We start from the raw sequence: 9,799 nt of genomic DNA, 5'->3' as shown, positions 1-9,799 counted from the left end.
TGAGCCTTGCTCTGAGAGGCTTGCTATAATCTGTTTCCCTGTTAAAGTATGTTTCCCTATTTAAGTATAGAGTTTGACCACTAGGGGAGTTAGAGCAAATAAGAGGTAAGAGTAACCAAGGGTGAATACAAATCTTTTGTATTTTTAAGTTTAACATTTTCAGTAAGAATGTGTGAGAATCTCAATCAGTGTACATCTTAAAAATGTTTTGCATTTCTGGAGCATCCAATATAGGGATCATAAATCTTTCGCAAATTGTTACTTTAGAAGCTCATATTAGAGATCTGGAGGAACAAACTACAAAACAGCATTATATTCAGACACTTGAAAGCGAAATGGATATGACTGAGCAGGTTATTCAGGATTCTAGCCGTTGAAATGGAAAGGATTCAGATGGGAAGGCTCTTGGAAGTAGCTGGGTCACAGTTAGAAGGGGAAGTAAACATAAGGGAGACAGGCTAGTTCTGAGCTGGTACACTTCAGCAGATTTGCTAGATTGAGGGAAGATTTTAGGGATATCAGTGCAGGGGTGACAATGTCAGAGAGGGCTTTTCTGTCTAAAATAGGGAACAGTCCTTCAGTCATGAAAGAGGAGCATACTATAATGAACAGTCATTTAGTCATAAAAGAGGGGCATACAAATCTGGACCTGAGGAAAATGCTGGTTGTAGGAGACTCTATTACTAGGATGGTTGATAGGGTCATTTTTCATCCAGATACCTTAACTAGAACAGTGAGCTGTCTTCCAGGGTCTCATGTTAGGCATATTGTGGAGTGTATTGATACATTGTTAAAAGACTCTGGTCCTGATCCTGCTGTCATGGTGAATATTGGAACTAATGACAGAATCAGAGAGATAAAGGGCTCTATGTACAAAGCAGCAAAAGCTGCTCCGGAGCCTTTGCAGGGCAGGTTTGCATATGTGAGACTGCTTCCTGTAATGTAAGAAGCAGCAATCATTAGACCGCTGCTTCTTACACACTACGCCACCTCTGAGCTGGTGAGGGAAAATCACGGAGAGCTCGCTCGCTCTCAGTGATTGACAGTCTCTTCAGTCGTGCAATTGGTTGCGCTGAATGAAGGGACAGGCATTACACACTCTGATGAGTGTGTAAGTATATATATGGGTTAGTGGATCAACAGATCCGCTGCTCGTGTTTAGCGAAGGCGGGCAGACAGCTTCACGAGTTAAGAAGCTGTCTATCCGCAGCTTAGTACATGGAGCCCAAAGTTACCTAAAAATGACTCCAGGGAGAAGCAGGCTTAAAGCAAAGACCACAAGGTAATATTTTACCAGTGCCATGTACTAACCCAGTAAGGCAGAAAGAGCTTAAGGGAAATTAATTCCTAATTAAAAACAATGGGCTGATTTTTCATTTGGGTATAATTTGTACAGTAAGGATGGATTGCACCTTAAGTGTGATGGGAAGAGGATGGTAGCACACTAAGAGAAAATTTTAATATAGGCAAAGATGGGGAGGGTCAGTCCCAAACATAATAAAATAGACATAGCAGTCTATGAAAATGACAGACCTAGAATATCTCAAGGAATGGATGACAGAAGGTTACACTTAGGAAATGTCACATTAGAAAGTTCTGAGGAAAGCGCACCAAGTAGCAGCAGAAAGCGTGTGACAATTACATTTATGAAAGCAAATGTAAGAAGTATGATGGGTAAAATGGGGGAGTGGGAGCTATTGATGCAGAAGAGGACTATGATATTATCAGTATAACTGAAACCTGGTGGGATGATTCACATGGCTGGGTAGTTAACTTAGAGGGTTATACTTTATTTAGGAGGGACAGGAGTAATAAAAGGGGTGGAGGAATGTGCACGTATATTAAACTTGACCTTAAACCTACACTGAGGGGAGATATATATGAAGTTACAGGTGTAGAGACCCTGGAGGTTGAAATAGTGGGGGGAAAGTCCTAAAACAATATTACTAGGAAAATGCTACAAGCCCCCCAAGATTAGCGACATGGAAAAAACTCAACTACTAATGCAAATAGAAAAGGCTGCTATTAATACCAGTTCTCTAATTATTGGAGATTGGAACTACCCAGATATAAACTGGGCCAATGAAACTAGCAATACAGCTAAGAGAGATACATTTTAAATGTTCTCAAAGATAAACTGCATATCACAAGAAATAGAGGAGCCAAATAGGAATAAAGCTATATAGGATTTAGTGCTATCAAACAATACATACATAATATCAAACATAAGAGCCAAATAACTTTTGGGTAACAGTGATCATACCATGGTCATAATTTAAACCACTTCCCATAAGCATTGTTACAAGAATTCAACTAAGACTTAAGACCATGACTTTTTAGAAAGCAAAATTCAACGATTTAAGGAAATTGTTATATAATATAAATTGTGACAAAGTATTCTTTAATAAAAATACAGAGGATAAATGGATAAAATTTAAAATGTTGCTAAATAAATATACACATCAACACATTCCACATGGTTATAAAAGCAAAGAAATAAATCCAAGCTAATATGGGTAAATAAAAAATATGTTAATAGAAATTAGGTAAAAAGGTAGGGCATTTAAATTATTCAATTGAAAATAGTACAGACTAAACATTCTAAACATAAAAGGAATGTAACAAAGCATGCAAAAAAGCAATCATATAAGAAAAAATTAAATATTAATTGTAAAAGATTCTAAGTCAAACCCTGAAAGGTTTTATTAGAACATACATGACAAAAAAAACTAATATTGAAAATATATTCATTAAAATGTGTGAAGAGTAGCATGATTAGCAGTGACAGGGAGTGAGGTACTAAACTAGTTCTTTTCTTCGGTATACAAAAGAGAGAAAGCAATAAAATATACTTTGACACAAACTATAACATAAGAGCCCATACTATTAACTGGGTTAGAGGATTAGAAGTAGAAAAGAGGGCGCCACATAGCGTGATACTGTTGATTCAAAGCAATGAGGGTGAATAATAATATAGGCTTACCGAAAGGTTATGCACCGTATTGTAACCGGTGCTAGCAGGCAGACTAACACTCTCAGTGGTTAGCACACTGGGTGGCCTCAGGTGTACTGCATACAGGTGGTACTCTGCGTGGCTTGATTGGGAATGAAAGAACGTCTTACCAAGATCTCAAAATGTCACCAGTAACCACAGCCCCACTGTACAGGAACTTTAAGCATCCAATCTAGATGTCTGTGAATCAGTCACAGTAATTTTCATCTGAAATCTCATGATTCCACTTACCTGTAGAATTAAATTAAACTATATTAAACTACTAATTAACCTACACTGACTATGATACTAAAATTACATTAAACTATATTAAACTATTAATTAACCTACCCTCACTATTATACTAAAATGACATTAAACTATATAAAACTATTAATTAACCTACCCTAATTATTATAGTAAAATTACATTAAACTACAAATTAAATTAACTATATTACATATTTAAAAACCTAACCCTACTTAAGTTATTTAAATCTACAATAAAGAATTACTAAGTTACTAAAAAATAACTACTAAGTTACACAAAATAAGAATATTTAAACTAATTACACCTAATCTCATAGCCCTATCAAAATTAAAAAGCCCCCCCAAAATAAAAAAAACCCTAGCCTACAATAAACTACCAATGGCCCTTAAAAGGGCCTTTTGCGGGGCATTGCCCCCCCAAAAATCAGCTATTTTACCTGTAAAATAAAATACAAACACCCCCCCAACAGTAAAACCCACCACCCACACAACCAACCCCCCAAAAAAAACCTATCTAAAAACCTAAGGTTTTTATTTGGGGGGTTTGGTAGTGTGGGTGGTGGGTTTTACTGTTAGGGTTTTTTTTTATTTTGGGGGCCTTTTTTATTTTGATAGGACGATTAGATTAGGTGTAATTAGTTTAAATATTTGATAATTTATTTTTTATTTTGTGTAACTTAGTGTTTTTTATTTTGTGTAACTTAATTGTTATTTTTTTTTAACTTAGTAATTATTTATAGTAGATTTAAATACCTTGAGTAGGGTTAGGTTTTTAAAATATGTAATATAGTTAATTTAATTTTTAGTTCAATGTAATTTTAGTATAATAGTTAGGGTAGGTTAATTAATAGTTTAATGTAATTTTAGTATAATAGTTAGGGTAGATTAAATTATAGATTAATATAGTTTAATGTAATTTTAGTATAATAGTTAGGGTAGATTAATTAATAGTTTAATATAGTTTAATGTCATTGTATTATAATAGTTAGGGTAGGTTAATTAGTAGTTTAATATAGTTTTATTTTAATTCTACAGGTAAGTTTAAATTTATTATATGATAGGGATGAGTTAAAAGTTAGCGGTTTGTTAGGTTTACGGGTTAAAAGCTTAATTTAGTTTATGGCGATGTGGGGGGCTGGCGGTTTAGGGGTTAATAGGTTTAGTAAGTGGTAGTGATGTGGGAGGCCAGGAGTTTAGGGGATAATACATTCATTTAGTTGCGGCGGTGTACGGGAGCGGCAGAATAGGGGTTAATATATTTATTTAGTGGCAGCGGGGTATGGGAACGGCACAATAGGGGTTAATAACATTATGTAGGTTGTGGCAATGTCGGGGCTGTTAGGGTGTTAGGTGTAAACCTTACTTTTATTCTAGCATAGAAATCAATGGGATATCTGGCAGCATCGAACATGAGCTTTCGCTGCTTTCAGACTCCCATTGATTCCTACGGCATCTGCAGCCCTCCAGGGTGGCAGATTGAAAACCAGGTACGCTGGACTGGAATAGTGGCGAGCGTACCTGTTAGAAGTTTCATAAATGGCAAAAGTTGTCAGATAGTGCCGAATTTGTATTCAGAACATCTGTGATGATGTAAGCATCGATCTGTGTCGGACTGAGACCGCGGATCGTATGTTACGTCACAAATTTCAACTTCTGCCGGTCTGCAGGCTTTGATAAATCACTCGAATCAGGCTTGCCATAATTACGCTGCGGAATTCCAGCGTATTTGCAGTTGACGGCTTGATAAATATCCCTCATTGATGCAAGGGAGGAAAGCATTATTCTGTCACTATATAAATCCCTTTTAAGACCTTACCTTGAGTATGGAGTGCAGTTCTGCAGACCGATCTCTAATAAAGACATTGCAGACTTAGAAAAAAAAGAAGGGCCACAAAAGTAATAATGAGAATGGAAAATTTAAGCTACGAGGAACAGTTGGCTAATTGAGAGTTGACATGATTACTTTATTTTTAAATATGATTACTTTATTTTTAAATATATTCAAGGCCCACATACAGAGATGATGGAATCTCTGTTTATTCCATTAAAATTGTTTGTGACAAGAGGTAGCAATTTAAGGCTGGAGGAAAGGAGATTTAATCTCCAGCAATGTAAATGGTTTTTCACTGTAAGAGAAATTCAATTGTGGGACTTTAAAACCTAAGGAGGTAATAAATGCCAATAGCTTAGATACATTTAAACATGGTTTGCATACATTTATGGCTAGAAACTGAATTTAGGAATATGATTGCTTGTGTCAAATGGGTCACCGTTTTAATGGGGTTAATTTAAGATCAACTTGTGGATAAATTAAGATTTGTATAGGTTAAACTTATTGGACTTTTGCCTTTTTAAAACCTCATCTAGTGCTACTAAATGAAAAACTGAATCATCTACATCCAAAATGAATTGAACTGTTAAAATTCCTGTTTACTGTATGTTGGCCTTCATTAATAATAAAAGATAAAGAGAACAAGAGGGGTGCCTCATGTGCATTTCAAAATGTTATATAGTGATGTGAATCAAGTAAGCCAAGTGGGTACTCACATGCGACTATAGTACACTTATGTACTGGTAGGTGCAGGCTGGAGTCTTAGGGTGTACCAGCTAACCCTTTCAGTAGAACCAGATGATCTCACAATGAAGCGATTAGTTAGGCTGCTCTCCTCCTCATAGACAAAGCCAGAGCTGTATAGATAATAATAAAGAACAAGAGGGCGCCTCATGTGTGCATCAATATATCCATATATGTGAAATCAAAGAAAAAAAGCAAATGGGTACTCACAATTGGCCTAAGTACACTTATGTACTAGTAGGAGCTGGCTGGTATCTTCAGGTGTACCCGCTAAACCTCTCCAGGTGCAGAGTAGATAGTGCAGGGGGATCTTAGTCACAATATTTGCTGATGGATAGTCAGAAGCAGTGTGTAAAACTGCTATAGAAGGTAATGAACCAAAGCTTGCATAAAACAAGTTCAATTTCTTAAAACAAATATTGATAAGTTTAAAACAATAGCAAGCAAAATTTAAAATCATGTAACACGTTTCTCAACCTAGCATGGGTTGTTTCATCAGGCATAGTGATCCTTCTAACTGACAATCCATTTAAACAGAACTTGATCCAATAGTGAATCAGGACACACCCTTAATGGGTGTTACTCAGCCTGTTATTAATTAGCGTATAACAGGCTAACAACATCAATGTATACATATATATAAATAAATTACAGTGCTTAATAATATTGGCAATATGGATAGTTGTTCACCATAAGTGTTAACAATATTATATGCAAGCAAACAAAACCTAAAACAATCTGAGACAGTGCTTAATGATATTGGCAGGATATATAGTCCTCCAGCTGAAATACAATATATAGCTTTCAGTGATTCCAATCATATATAACATGAAATTATTGCTTATGGGTCTCCAGTACAGTTTTAAGCACCAATGATCTTACAAATATAATTAGTCTAGAGTATACATTTGGTTTAGATACGTGATATATTGTGATTACTAGCATTAATACACACCTCTGTCAATTGTAGATGCAGTGTTTCCTTTGTGGTAAATTTTTTGTAATCCTCATTCCTCTAGATATTTAACACACATTTGGGATTTGGGACTATTCTAATTGTTTTTTATACAAACGATTTCTTGTGAAAAACTTTCTGTATGTTTAGAGTGAGAGTGTCAGGGTTATGTCAGGTATATGTACTGTGCCTTTAAAACTTGTTCAACATACCCCTATTTAAGGCTCCTCCTCACTCTAATCTATGCTTGGTAATTTGTTGCACTTGAAACTCTCAAGAGCCTGTGAAGACACCTAGCCTAAATCCCTGCAACTCTGCTTGGATTCCCTTCGTTTACTACTCACTATACCGTGATCCTTCCTGCCTGGTCTTCCTGTTTCAGTCTGCAAGGTCTTGGGGTCCTTATCAGCTCAAGCTTCCCTGGAACTAAGAAGCTGTTCTTAGGAGCCGTTTTCCCCTGTTGCTCCGATCAGTGTGTGACGTCAGAACTGGCATCCGGTCCTGCAGATTCAGTGTCTGCTCCTCTCTCACCTCAAGCTGTGTTTGCTTGCCGCAGCTTCATCGGACACTCTCTTGCGCTTACCTGGTCTAGTGCTCTCCGGATTCCTGGTCTGTATATCACATATAATGTCAGTACTATACTTGCCTGAGTCCTTAAGTTGTTGACTTTCTAAAACTGCATCTAAACACTGCTTACTATGATTTATGGACTTCCTCTTTAGGAGACTTGTTACTTGTGCCTAAGGGCAAACCTACTCAGTGTTGATAACTGTGTTATATACGTGCATATCTAATATCTACTCCCATTTGCCTAAAACAGTAACTTATCTCTCTAAGCTGAAAGCATCTACTCCTAATCTGAACTGTAACTTATAACGCACTTTCTTCATAAGTTTTACCTATCCTGCCAGCTGTTCATACTGATCACTACCCTGAGAATTGTGACATTAATCACAGCATATAAGTTCTCATCCATGTGTGACTGTGGGAGTGTATGAATCTTGTATATATTTTACTTTGTTTGGGATGCATGTATGAAGTTGTACTGGCAATTGATCACAACTTATTTCAACTCTGAAGTTTGAATCTCTGAAGTACTCCTATACTTCTTAACTACCTAATTTCCATATAAACCTAAGTTGCGTGACGCCTCCGAATCTCTCTGTATCCCTACAGTAGAGACCCTCAGTACGATGAGCACAACAGGATTCTAATAAGTTCAGTCTTAGTGAATCCAAGGTATGGTGTGAGGCTGAGTGGTCCTATAAGAACCAGGATACTAGTTCACCTATTTTCAGTCCATATTATTACAGGACATAACATAACAGAGAGGTTAGGTGGCGTGCAGTACAATGCATGTACTGGATGTGATGTGATTGTCCAATCACTGAGTGTGAACTTAGACACACCCTCTATTCAGACAGTGGCTTAGTGAGGTTTTAGTAACATTATTATTTGTTGCAGACATAGTGTATAATATATAATAGGCTTATTCTTTGCAAAGTATGTGGCTCCCAAATATATTGGTATTGTTGTTATCCCTCTAAAGTGAAACATAAATGTAACTACATAGAGAGATAATCAGCTATGCTTTGGAGAAGGTAAAATCAATATAATTGATATTCGACCCAATCATGGCTCGTTGTTGTTGACACCCTCTGTGGCCAATCAGTGCATTTTAGATTCCATTATAGACCAATCGGCATATCCAGCATCTAGCTTCATATTAATGTGATGCAGATGCCGGTTTATCACTGCAGCCACACTCCCTTTACTTAATGAATTCCACAACAATTGCATGCCGATTGGTCTATAATGGAATCTAAAATGCACTGATTGGCCACACAGGGGGGTGTGTCAACAACAACGAGCCGTGATTGGTCGAATATCGATCATATTGATTTTACCTTCTCCAAAGCATAGCTGATTATCTCTCTACGTAGTTACATTTGTGTTTCACTTTAGAGGGATAACAACAATACCAATATATTTGGGAGTCACATACTTTGCAAAGACTATGCCTTTTATATATTATACACTATGTCCTTGCAACAAATAATAATGTTACTAAAACCTCACTAAGCCACTGTCTGAATAGAGGGTGTGTCTAAGTTCACACTCAGTGATTGGACAATCACATCACATCCAGTACATGCATTGTACTGCACGCCACCTAACCTCTCACTCTAAACATACAGAAAGTAATGATTGCAGATACAAGGCAATTTAAATACATGAGCCAATGACAAAAGACATCTACAACCTAAAATACAAAATACGGGTACCTTACTGACATTTATTTGTATAAAGGTGATTGTAGACCTACTGTTTATTAATTGAGTTCAATTTGTTATTATTTTTTCTCAATATGATTCAGTGTACTATTATTAACAAGAGAAAAATACAATAAACTCAAGATTACCTACTTGATAAACCCAAAAGTATCCAATTCATTACTAAGTTATAGTTATACTTAGGGAATACAAATATATACCTATTTTTTGTCTTCTCCCAGGAGATTTAAATACATTTCATCTCCATATTATCTAGACAGCATTGTGACCTGATTCTCACACCTTTCAATTTAATAACACGGTTAACACTTAGGTATGTGACAGACTCGTTCTATTGGCCCACTCTATTTGTGTTTTTTAACTTTCTATGTTGTGTGTTCTGTTTCTTTTTTAATGAAACCAATAAAGGTTAAATTTTAACTTAAATCACCAACTTCACCCCACTACTGGTGTTCTAATTACTAATCCAGTTGATCATAGTCTCTGGGGAGAACGAAGTGCTAAATAAATGCATACTTTTTCAACCTCTATGTTGATCCTGTTCTTCAAGCTTCGTATGGAGCTTGAGGGCCTGTGTTTCTGGCAAGTACTCTGAGGAGGCGGACAGACATTGCCGCAATTCAACACGATCGAATACGATCGGGTTGATTGACACCCCACCTGCTAGCGGCCGATTGGCTGCTAATCTGCAGGGGGCGGCGTTGCACCAGCAGT

Source organism: Bombina bombina, unplaced genomic scaffold, assembly GCF_027579735.1.
Source record: "Bombina bombina isolate aBomBom1 unplaced genomic scaffold, aBomBom1.pri scaffold_474, whole genome shotgun sequence".
In the NCBI taxonomy this organism is placed as follows: domain Eukaryota; kingdom Metazoa; phylum Chordata; class Amphibia; order Anura; family Bombinatoridae; genus Bombina; species Bombina bombina.
The sequence above is the reverse complement of the archived record's forward strand: the minus strand, read 5'-3'. Positions refer to the sequence as shown.